Source organism: Oryx dammah, unplaced genomic scaffold (genome assembly GCF_014754425.2).
Source record: "Oryx dammah isolate SB20612 unplaced genomic scaffold, SCBI_Odam_1.1 HiC_scaffold_36, whole genome shotgun sequence".
Classification (NCBI taxonomy): domain Eukaryota; kingdom Metazoa; phylum Chordata; class Mammalia; order Artiodactyla; family Bovidae; genus Oryx; species Oryx dammah.
In genome coordinates, this window is record NW_024070220.1 from 205,656 (window position 1) to 214,296 (window position 8,641).

The following is an 8,641-nucleotide window of genomic DNA, read 5'->3' on the forward strand; positions in this document are numbered from 1 at the left end:
TTTGCAGTAAGAAGCATAATCATCCTGAATTTCAAATGTGAATTATAGAGAATTCCAACTTTCAAATAGAATTGACACCTATATTTTCCTCTGTGAAATTTAGAGAATCATATAGGGAAATCTACACCAAGATACTTATATGTGAAATATAGAAAATTTATATTTCATTTTGGAATAGTGCCCTTGATTTTTATATACAAAATATAGGAATCTGATATTTCAATAGTAAATTCAACCTCTGGATATTCAATGAAATACAAGAAATTCATATTACATGGAAGAAATTTAAAAATTGAGAATTTATTTATTTATAATTTTTAGAATTTATTTATTTATTTACCACTGAACTGAGTCTTCGTTGCTGTGTACAAAATTTCTCAAGTTGCAGTAAGTGGGGATTACTCTTCATTGCAGTGAGCTAGCTTCTTATGGTATTTCCTTCTATTGCAAAACAGAAGCTTTAGGGTGCCCAAGTTAAGTAGTTGGAGCAAACAGGGCTATCTACTTTGGTAGCATGTGCAATCTCCTCAGACAAAGGATCAAACCCATGTCCCTTGCATTGAAAAGCATATTCTTAAGCAACTGGATCACTTGAGAGGCCGAGCAGGCTTTTTTTTTTTTTTTTTAAGTTTCTTTTTTTTAAATTTATTTATATTAATTGGTGGCTAATTACTTTAAAATATTTTAATGCAATTTCCATACACTGGCATGAATGAGCCATGGGTTTACCTATGTTCCTGATGGAGAACACTCCTTCCACCTCCCTCCCCATCCCATCCCTCAGGATCATCCCAGTGCATCAGCCCGGAGAACCTCGGCTCATGTATCAAACCCAAACTGGAGATCTGTTTCACTTATGATAATATACATATTTCATTGTTATCCTCTCAGATCATCCCACCCTCACCTTCTCTTACAGAGTCCAAAAGACTTTTCTGTACGTTTGTGTCTATTGCTGTCTCACATATAGGGTCATTGTTAACATCTTTCTAAATTCCACTTATATGCATTAGTATACTGCACTGATATTTTTCATTCTGACTTGCTTCAGTCTGTATAATAGGCTCCAGTTTAATCCAACTCATTAGAACTGATTCAAATGAATTATTTACACTGGCTGAATAATATTCCATTGTATATGTATATATATATATATACCAAAGATTTCTTATCCACATGTCTCCCAATAGATATCTTGGTTGCACATATTTCCAGGCTATTATAAACAGTGTTGTGATGAACATTGGGGTACATGTGTTTCAATTCTGGTTTTCTTGGTATGTATGCCCAGCAGTGGGATTGCTAGGTCATATGGCAACTCTGTTTCCAGTTTGTTTGTTTGTTTGTTTGTTTGTTTTTCCCTAACTAATCTCCACACTGTTCTCCATAGTGCCTGTCCTAGCTTGCAGTCCCACCAACAGTGTAAGATAGGTCCCTTTTCTCCACATGGTCACCAGAATTTTTATTTTTTAAGAATTTTTATAGTATCCATTCTGACTGGCATGAGATGGTACCTCATTTCTAGGTTCATTCTTTTACACGTAGTTGACCAGTTTTCCCAGCACCACATGTTAAAGAGATTGTCATTTTTTTCCATTCTATGTACTTGCCTCTCTTGTCAAAGATAGATTGTCCATAGCTGTGTGGCTTTATCTCTGGTCATTCTATTTTGTTCTGTTGATCTATATTTCTGTCTTTGTGCCCCTACCTTACTGTCTTGATGATTACAGCTTTGTAGTTATAGCTTGAAGTCAAGCAGGTTAATTCTCCAGGTTTATTCTTCTTTCTCAAGATTGCTTTGGTTATTGGAGGGTTTTTCTATTTTCATAAAAATTGTGAAATTATATGTTATAGTACTGTGAAAAATATCATTGATAGCTTCATAGGGATTGCATTGAATCTATAGATTGCTTTAGATTGTTTACTTATTTTCACTATATTGATACTTTGAATCCATGAACATTGTCAGAAGCCGTGTTAGGCATTACTGAAAAAAATGGAGGCATGGCCTGAAAGCCCTTCCCTTCATTCCGTAGGCACGGACCCAGAATGAAGGAGTTAGGCTTTGTGATTCCTACTAGTTTTTTTTCCTTTCATCGGCTGAGTTGACTGAAGAGAATATTAAGGTGTTTATTGTTTTTGAGAGGAAAATGAGAAGGCATAAATCCTTCTCTTCTTGTACTCAAAGAATAATTCATAAAGTTAATCATTGATGTTTTTTCAAGGACTTTTGCAATAGACTGTTCTAGAGTGAGCACACAGGCCACAGCTTGAGGCCAAGGAAGGAATTTCTATCTGAAGCTCATATGTGAGAAAAGTGTTTATAGCAAAGGAGTTTGCTGAATTTAGGGCTTAGGAATAATTAAAATAGAAGCTAAAGATTTAAAGATTGCTGCTATGTTAGCATATTCTACTATAGCTTATAGAAATTAGGGACTTTAGAGATATTATTAGCTAGAAGCTCTTTCTAAGAAGAAGTGAGCTTAGGATACTAGGGGCAAACAGGACGTAGAATAATAAGAAATAAACTGAGGCATGTGGTAAGCAGCCCAGGCATTAGCATGAGTTACAGTGTACTTCACCAGATGGTCAACACCGAAATCAGATTGATTATATTCTATGCAGCCAAATATGGAGAAGCACTGTACAGTCAACAAAAATAAGACCAGGAGCTGACTGTGGCTCAGATCATTAAATCCTTATTGCCAAATTAAGACTTAAATTGAAGAAAGTAGGGAAAACTGCTAGACCAGTCAGGTATGACCTAAATCAAATTCCTTATGATTATACAGTGGAAGTGAGAAATAGATTTAAGGGCTTAGATCTGATAGATAGAGTGCCTGATGAACTATGGAATGAGGTTCGTGACATTGTATGGGAGACAGGGATCAAGACCATCCCCATGGAAAAGAAATGCAAAAAAGCAAAATGGCTGTCTGGGGATGCCTTACAAATATCTGTGAAAAGGAGAGAGGCTAAAAGGAAAGACATAAGCATTTCAATGCAAAGTTCCAAAGAATAGCAAGAAGAGATAAGAAAGCCTTCTTTAGTGATCAATGCAAAGAAATCGAGGAAAACAACAGAATGGGAAAGACTAGAGATCTCTTCAAGAAAATTAGAGATACCAAGTGAAAATTTCATGCAAAGATGAGCTCAATAAAGGACAGAAATGGTATGGACCTAACAGAAGCAGAGAATATTATGAAGAGATGGCAAGAATACACGGCAGAACTGTACAAAAAGATCTTCACGACACAGATAATCATGATGATGTGATCACTAATCTAGAGCCAGACATCTTGGAAAGTGAACTCAAGTGGGCCTTAGAAAGCACCACTATGAACAAAGCTAGTGGAGGTGATGGCATTCCAGTGGAGCTGTTTCAAATTCTGAAAGATGATGCTGTGGAAGTGCTGCCCTCAATATGCCAGCAAATTTGGAAAACTCAGCAGTGGGCACAGGACTGGCAAAAGTCAGTTTTCATTCTAATTCCAAAGAAAGGCAATGCCAAAGAATGCTCAAACTACCTCACAGTTGCACTCAACTCACATGCTAGTAAAGTAATGCTCAAAATTCTCCAAACCTGGCTTCAGCAATATGTGAACTGTGAATCCCCCGATGTTCAAGCTGGTTTTAGAAAAGGCAGAGGAACCAGAGATCACATTGCCAACATCCCATGGATCATGGAAAAAGCAAGAGAGTTCCAGAAAAACATCTATTTATGCTTTATTGACTATGCCAAAGTCTTTGACTGTGTAGATCACAATAAATTGTGGAAAATCCTGAAAGAGATGGGAATACCAGACCACCTAACCTGCCTCTTGAGAAATCTGTATGCAGTTCAGGAAGCAACAATTAGAACTGGACATGGAACAACAGACTGGTTCCAAATAGGAAAAGGAGTAAGTCAAGGCTGTATATTGTCACCCTACTTATTTAACTTCTATGCAGAGTACATCATGAGAAACGCTGGCCTGGAAGAAACACAAGCTGGAATCAAGATTGCTGGGAGAAATATCCATCACCTCAGATATGCAGATGACACCACCCTTATGGCAGAAAGTGAAGAAGAACTCTTGATGAAAGTAAAAGAGGAGAGCGAAAAAGTTGGCTTAAAGCTCAACATTCAGAAAAAGAAGATCATGGCATCTGGTCCCATCACTTCATGGGAAATAGATGGGGAAACAGTGGAAACAGTGTCAGACTTTATTTTTGGGGGCTCCAAAATCACTGCAGATGGTGACTGCAGCCATGAAACTAAAAGACGCTTACTCCTTGGAAGAAAAGTTATGGCCAAAATAGATAGTATATTCAAAACCCGAGACATTACTTTTCCGACTCACGTCCATCTAGTCAAGGCTATGTTTTTTTCTGTGGTCATGTATGGATATGAGAGTTGGACTGTGAAGAAGGCTGAGTGCCAAAGAATTTATGCTTTTGAACTGTGGTGTTGGAGAAGACTTGTGAGAGTCCCTTGGACTGCAAGGAGATCCAAACAGTCCCTTCTGAAGGAGATCAACCCTGGGATTTCTTTGGAAGGAATGATGCTAAAGCTGAAGCTCCAGTACTTTGGCCACCTCATGCAAAGAGTTGACTCATTGGAAAAGACTCTGGTGCTGAGAGGGATTGCAGGCAGGAGGAGAAGGGGATGACAGAGAATGAGATGGCTGGATGGCATCATGGACTCGATGGACGTGAGTCTGATTGAACTCCAGGAGATGGTGATGAACAGGGAAGCCTGGCATGCTGTGATTCATGTGGTCACAAGGAGTTGGACACAACTGAGCGACTGAACTGAACTGAACAGAACAGTGTATTCACAAGCACACATGAGAAAAATTTGATAAGAGAACCGCTGAGGAAGGAACTCCTTTTGAGGGGAAACAATGATTTTTGAAGAAATATAAATCTGGATGTATGGGAACTGAAAATATCAAACCTCTGGCCTAATGCTTTTCTCAAAGTATAAAAGAGAATCATACGCTTGAAATTAACAGGCAGCCCAAGAAAAATGAGAGGCTGCCTCAGTTTCTCACTGCACTGCTCACCCCTTCCAGTTGAATCCCTGGCTACTGGAGCTGGACTCTGGTCAGAACATGATATATTTCTCCATCTATTTATATCCTCTTTGATTTCTTTCATCAGCGTTTTATGGCTTTCTATATACAGGTCTTTTGTTTCCTTAGGTACATTTATTCCTATGTATTTTATTCTTTTTTTACAATGGTGAATGGGAATGTTTCCTTATTGTCTTTCTGTTTTCTAATCGTTAGTATATAGGTATGGAAGGAACTTCTGGGTGTTAATTTTATATCCTGAAACTTTACTATCCTCACTGCTTAGCGCTAGTAATTTTCTGGTGGAATCTTTAGGGTTTTCTATGGAGAGGATCATGAATCAGCAAAGAGTGAGACTTTTAATTCTTCTTTTACAATCTGGATTCCTTTTATTTCTTTTTCTTCTCTGATTGCTATGGCTAAAACTTCCAAAACTATGTTGAATAGTAGTTGTGAGGGTGGGCACTGTTTTCTTATTCTTAACTTTAGGGGGGATGCTTTCAATTTTTCACCATTGAGGGTCATCTTTTTTGTTGGTTTCTCATATATAGCTTTTATTATGTTGAGATATGTTCCTTCTATTCCTTCTTTCTGGAGAGTTTTAATCATAAATGGATATTGAATTTTGTCAAAGGCCTTATTTGCATCTATTGAGAAAATCATATGGTTTTTATATTCCAATTTGTTAATGTTGTGTATTACATTGATTGACTTGTGAATATTAAGGAATACTTGGACCCCTGAGACAAAGCCCACTTGGGCATGTGGTATGATCTTTTTAATATGGTGTTGGATTCTCTTTGCTAGGATTTTGTTAAGAACTTGTGCATCTATGTTCATCATTGGTATTGTCCTGTAGTTTTTTCTCTCTGTGTCTTTTTTTTTTTTGGTCAGCTTTGTCTGGTTTGGGGTTAGCATGAGTTTGGCATCATAGAATGAGTTTAGAAGTTTCTCTTCCTCTGAATTTCACTAGAAGTGTTTGAGTAGAATAGCTGTTAGCTCTTCTCAAAATTTTTTGTAGAATCAGCTGTGAAGTCTAGTCCTGGGCTTTTGTTTACTGGAAGATTTCTAATTACAGTTTCAATTTCCATGGTTGTGATGTGTCTGTTAAGATTTTCTATTTCCTCCTGCTTCAGTTTTGGAAAGTTATACAGTTTTATGAATTTGTCCATTTCTTCGATATTGTCCATTTTATTGGCATCTAGTTGCTGATAATGGTCTCTTACGATTCTTTGTATTCCTGTGTTATCTGTTGGGATTCCTCCATTTTCTTTTCTGATCTTGTTGATTTGATTCATCTCCCTTTGTTTCTTGATGACTCTGGCTAATGGTTTTTCAATTAGTTTATCTTCTAAAAGAACCAGCTTTTAGCTTTATTAAACGTTTTGTTATGGTCCATTTATTTCTTTTGAATTTATTTTTGTCTTGATTTTTACAATTCATTACATTTTTTTTACCCTGGAGTTCTTAAATTCTTCCTTTCCTAGTTGATTTATGTGTAAAATTAATTGATTTATTTAACTTAATTCTTGTTTACTGATGTAAGCATGTATTGCTATGATCCTCCCTCTTAGCACTGCTTTGAAAATGCCCCATAGGTTTTGGGTTATTGTGTTTTCGTTTTCGTTCATTTCTATGCATTTGCTGATTTTGTTTTTAAATTCTTCTGTGATTTGTTGGTTATACAGAAGTTTGTTTTTCACATATATTGTGATTTTAGAGTTATTTAGTTTTTGTTTTTTTTTTTCCTGAAATTGATATCTAATCTTACCGCACTGTGGTCAGAAAAGATGCTTGGAATGATTTATTTATTTATTTATTTTTATTTACCAAGGCTAGATTTATGGTCCAGTATGTGATCTATCCTGGAGTGCCTAGAGTTTAAAAGGCCCAAAATAGAGAAATCCATATTTCTTGTTGCAAAATCTATGCTGATATTTTCACTTTTGAAATATAGAGAAGTGAATAATTCATGTAGGAAAATCATGAAACACATTTCCCTGAATGATGCATAGAAAATTCCATATTTGATGGGTTAAATCTCTGGCGAGATGTTCATACATGAAATATTAAGTATCCCATATTTAATAAGAAAATATTGCCCCAATTTACATATGTGATAAAATAAAAATTCCATCTTTTCTGTGTTAAAGTCAATAGCCAGATGTTCATAAGGAAAACAAGCAAAATTCCACAATTCATGGAGAAAATATAGCATCTATTTTTTTCACATGTGTAAAACAAAATTCCTAATTTCAAGTGCGAAAACATGCACACAGATTTTTCTATGAAACATAGAGTATTCCAATTTTATTTTGGAAAGATTTTGCTGTCATTTTCCAGGTGAAATATGGAGAATTTCATATTTCTCAGAGGAAAATTACATGCATGTATTCATATGTGAAATATTGAGTTATATGCTTTATGTAGCAAAATTTTGCCTACATGTCAGTATGTGACATTCAGAGAATTCCATAGTTTAAAATGGAATTCTCTCTGTAGAGAGAAATGTACAGATGATACACAATTAATATGGAGATAAAAAGGGACTGCATCATGTTAAGTGCCATAACTCACCAGTGTCACAAAAATTGATGTCTGCCATCTACTGTACAGAGGCCCTTTCAAAGTGGCTCTGTTTCCTTCCAGCCTCCAGGCGAGAACACCCAGACTATCCTGTTACCCTAACATTGTGGGGCCAACAGCAGTGAGAGGATCAACCGAAGCCATCCTGTGCAGAGTCCTGATACCCAAGCCAAGTTTAAGGGACTAGAACTGATAAGCAGCATGTCTGATGGACTATGGATGGAGGTTCATGACATTGTACAGCAGACAAGAATCAAGACCACCCCTAAGAACAAGAAATGCAAGAAAGTAAAATGCCTGCCTGAAGAACATTTAATACATTTTGAACTTAGTTTTGCATATGATGTTAGGAAGGCTTGTGGTTTCATTCTTTTATGGCTGGTTGATCATTCTTTTCCCATAATCACTTGCTAATGAGATTGTTTTTTCTCCATTGTATATTCTTGCCTCCTTTGTCAAAATCAAGATGTCCATAGGTGTGTGGATGTATATCTAAGCTTTCTATTTTGTTCCATTGATCTAGATTTCTGTTTTTGTGCTACAGTCTTCAGGACTGTAATTTTGTAGTATATTCTGAAGTCAGGCAGGTTGATTCTGACATTTCCATTCTTCTTTTTCAAGACTGCTTTTCTATTATAGGTTTCCCTATGTCTCCACACTTACTGCGAAAGTAAACATACTGTAAAAGTATTTGTTCTTGTGCTCTGAAAAATACATTAGTATCTTAATAAGAGTTACATTGAACCTACAGACTGCTTCGTATACTTTGAATACTCATTTTCAATATATTTTTTCTTCAAGTCTATCAACCTGGTATAATTACCCATATGTTTATCTCACCTTTCATTTCTGTCATCATTGTTTTATAGTTTTCTATATATACATATATTTCTTTTTATTTTTATTCAAATTAATCTCTACGTATTCTATTCTTTTCACTACATTTGTGAACAGGATTTTTTGCTTAATTTCTCTTTCTGTTTTCTTATTGTTCATGT

The 8,641-nt window shown here is 36.0% G+C and overlaps 1 long non-coding RNA gene across 1 annotated transcript; it reads left to right on the forward strand.

Annotated features, from left to right (window-relative positions):
• Positions 1–2,797: 2,797 nt before the first annotated feature.
• On the forward strand, positions 2,798–7,927 carry LOC120859160. Its single transcript, XR_005720043.1, has 2 exons — positions 2,798–2,860; positions 7,869–7,927. It is a non-coding gene; the product is annotated as an uncharacterized LOC120859160 (long non-coding RNA).
• Positions 7,928–8,641: the final 714 nt, after the last annotated feature.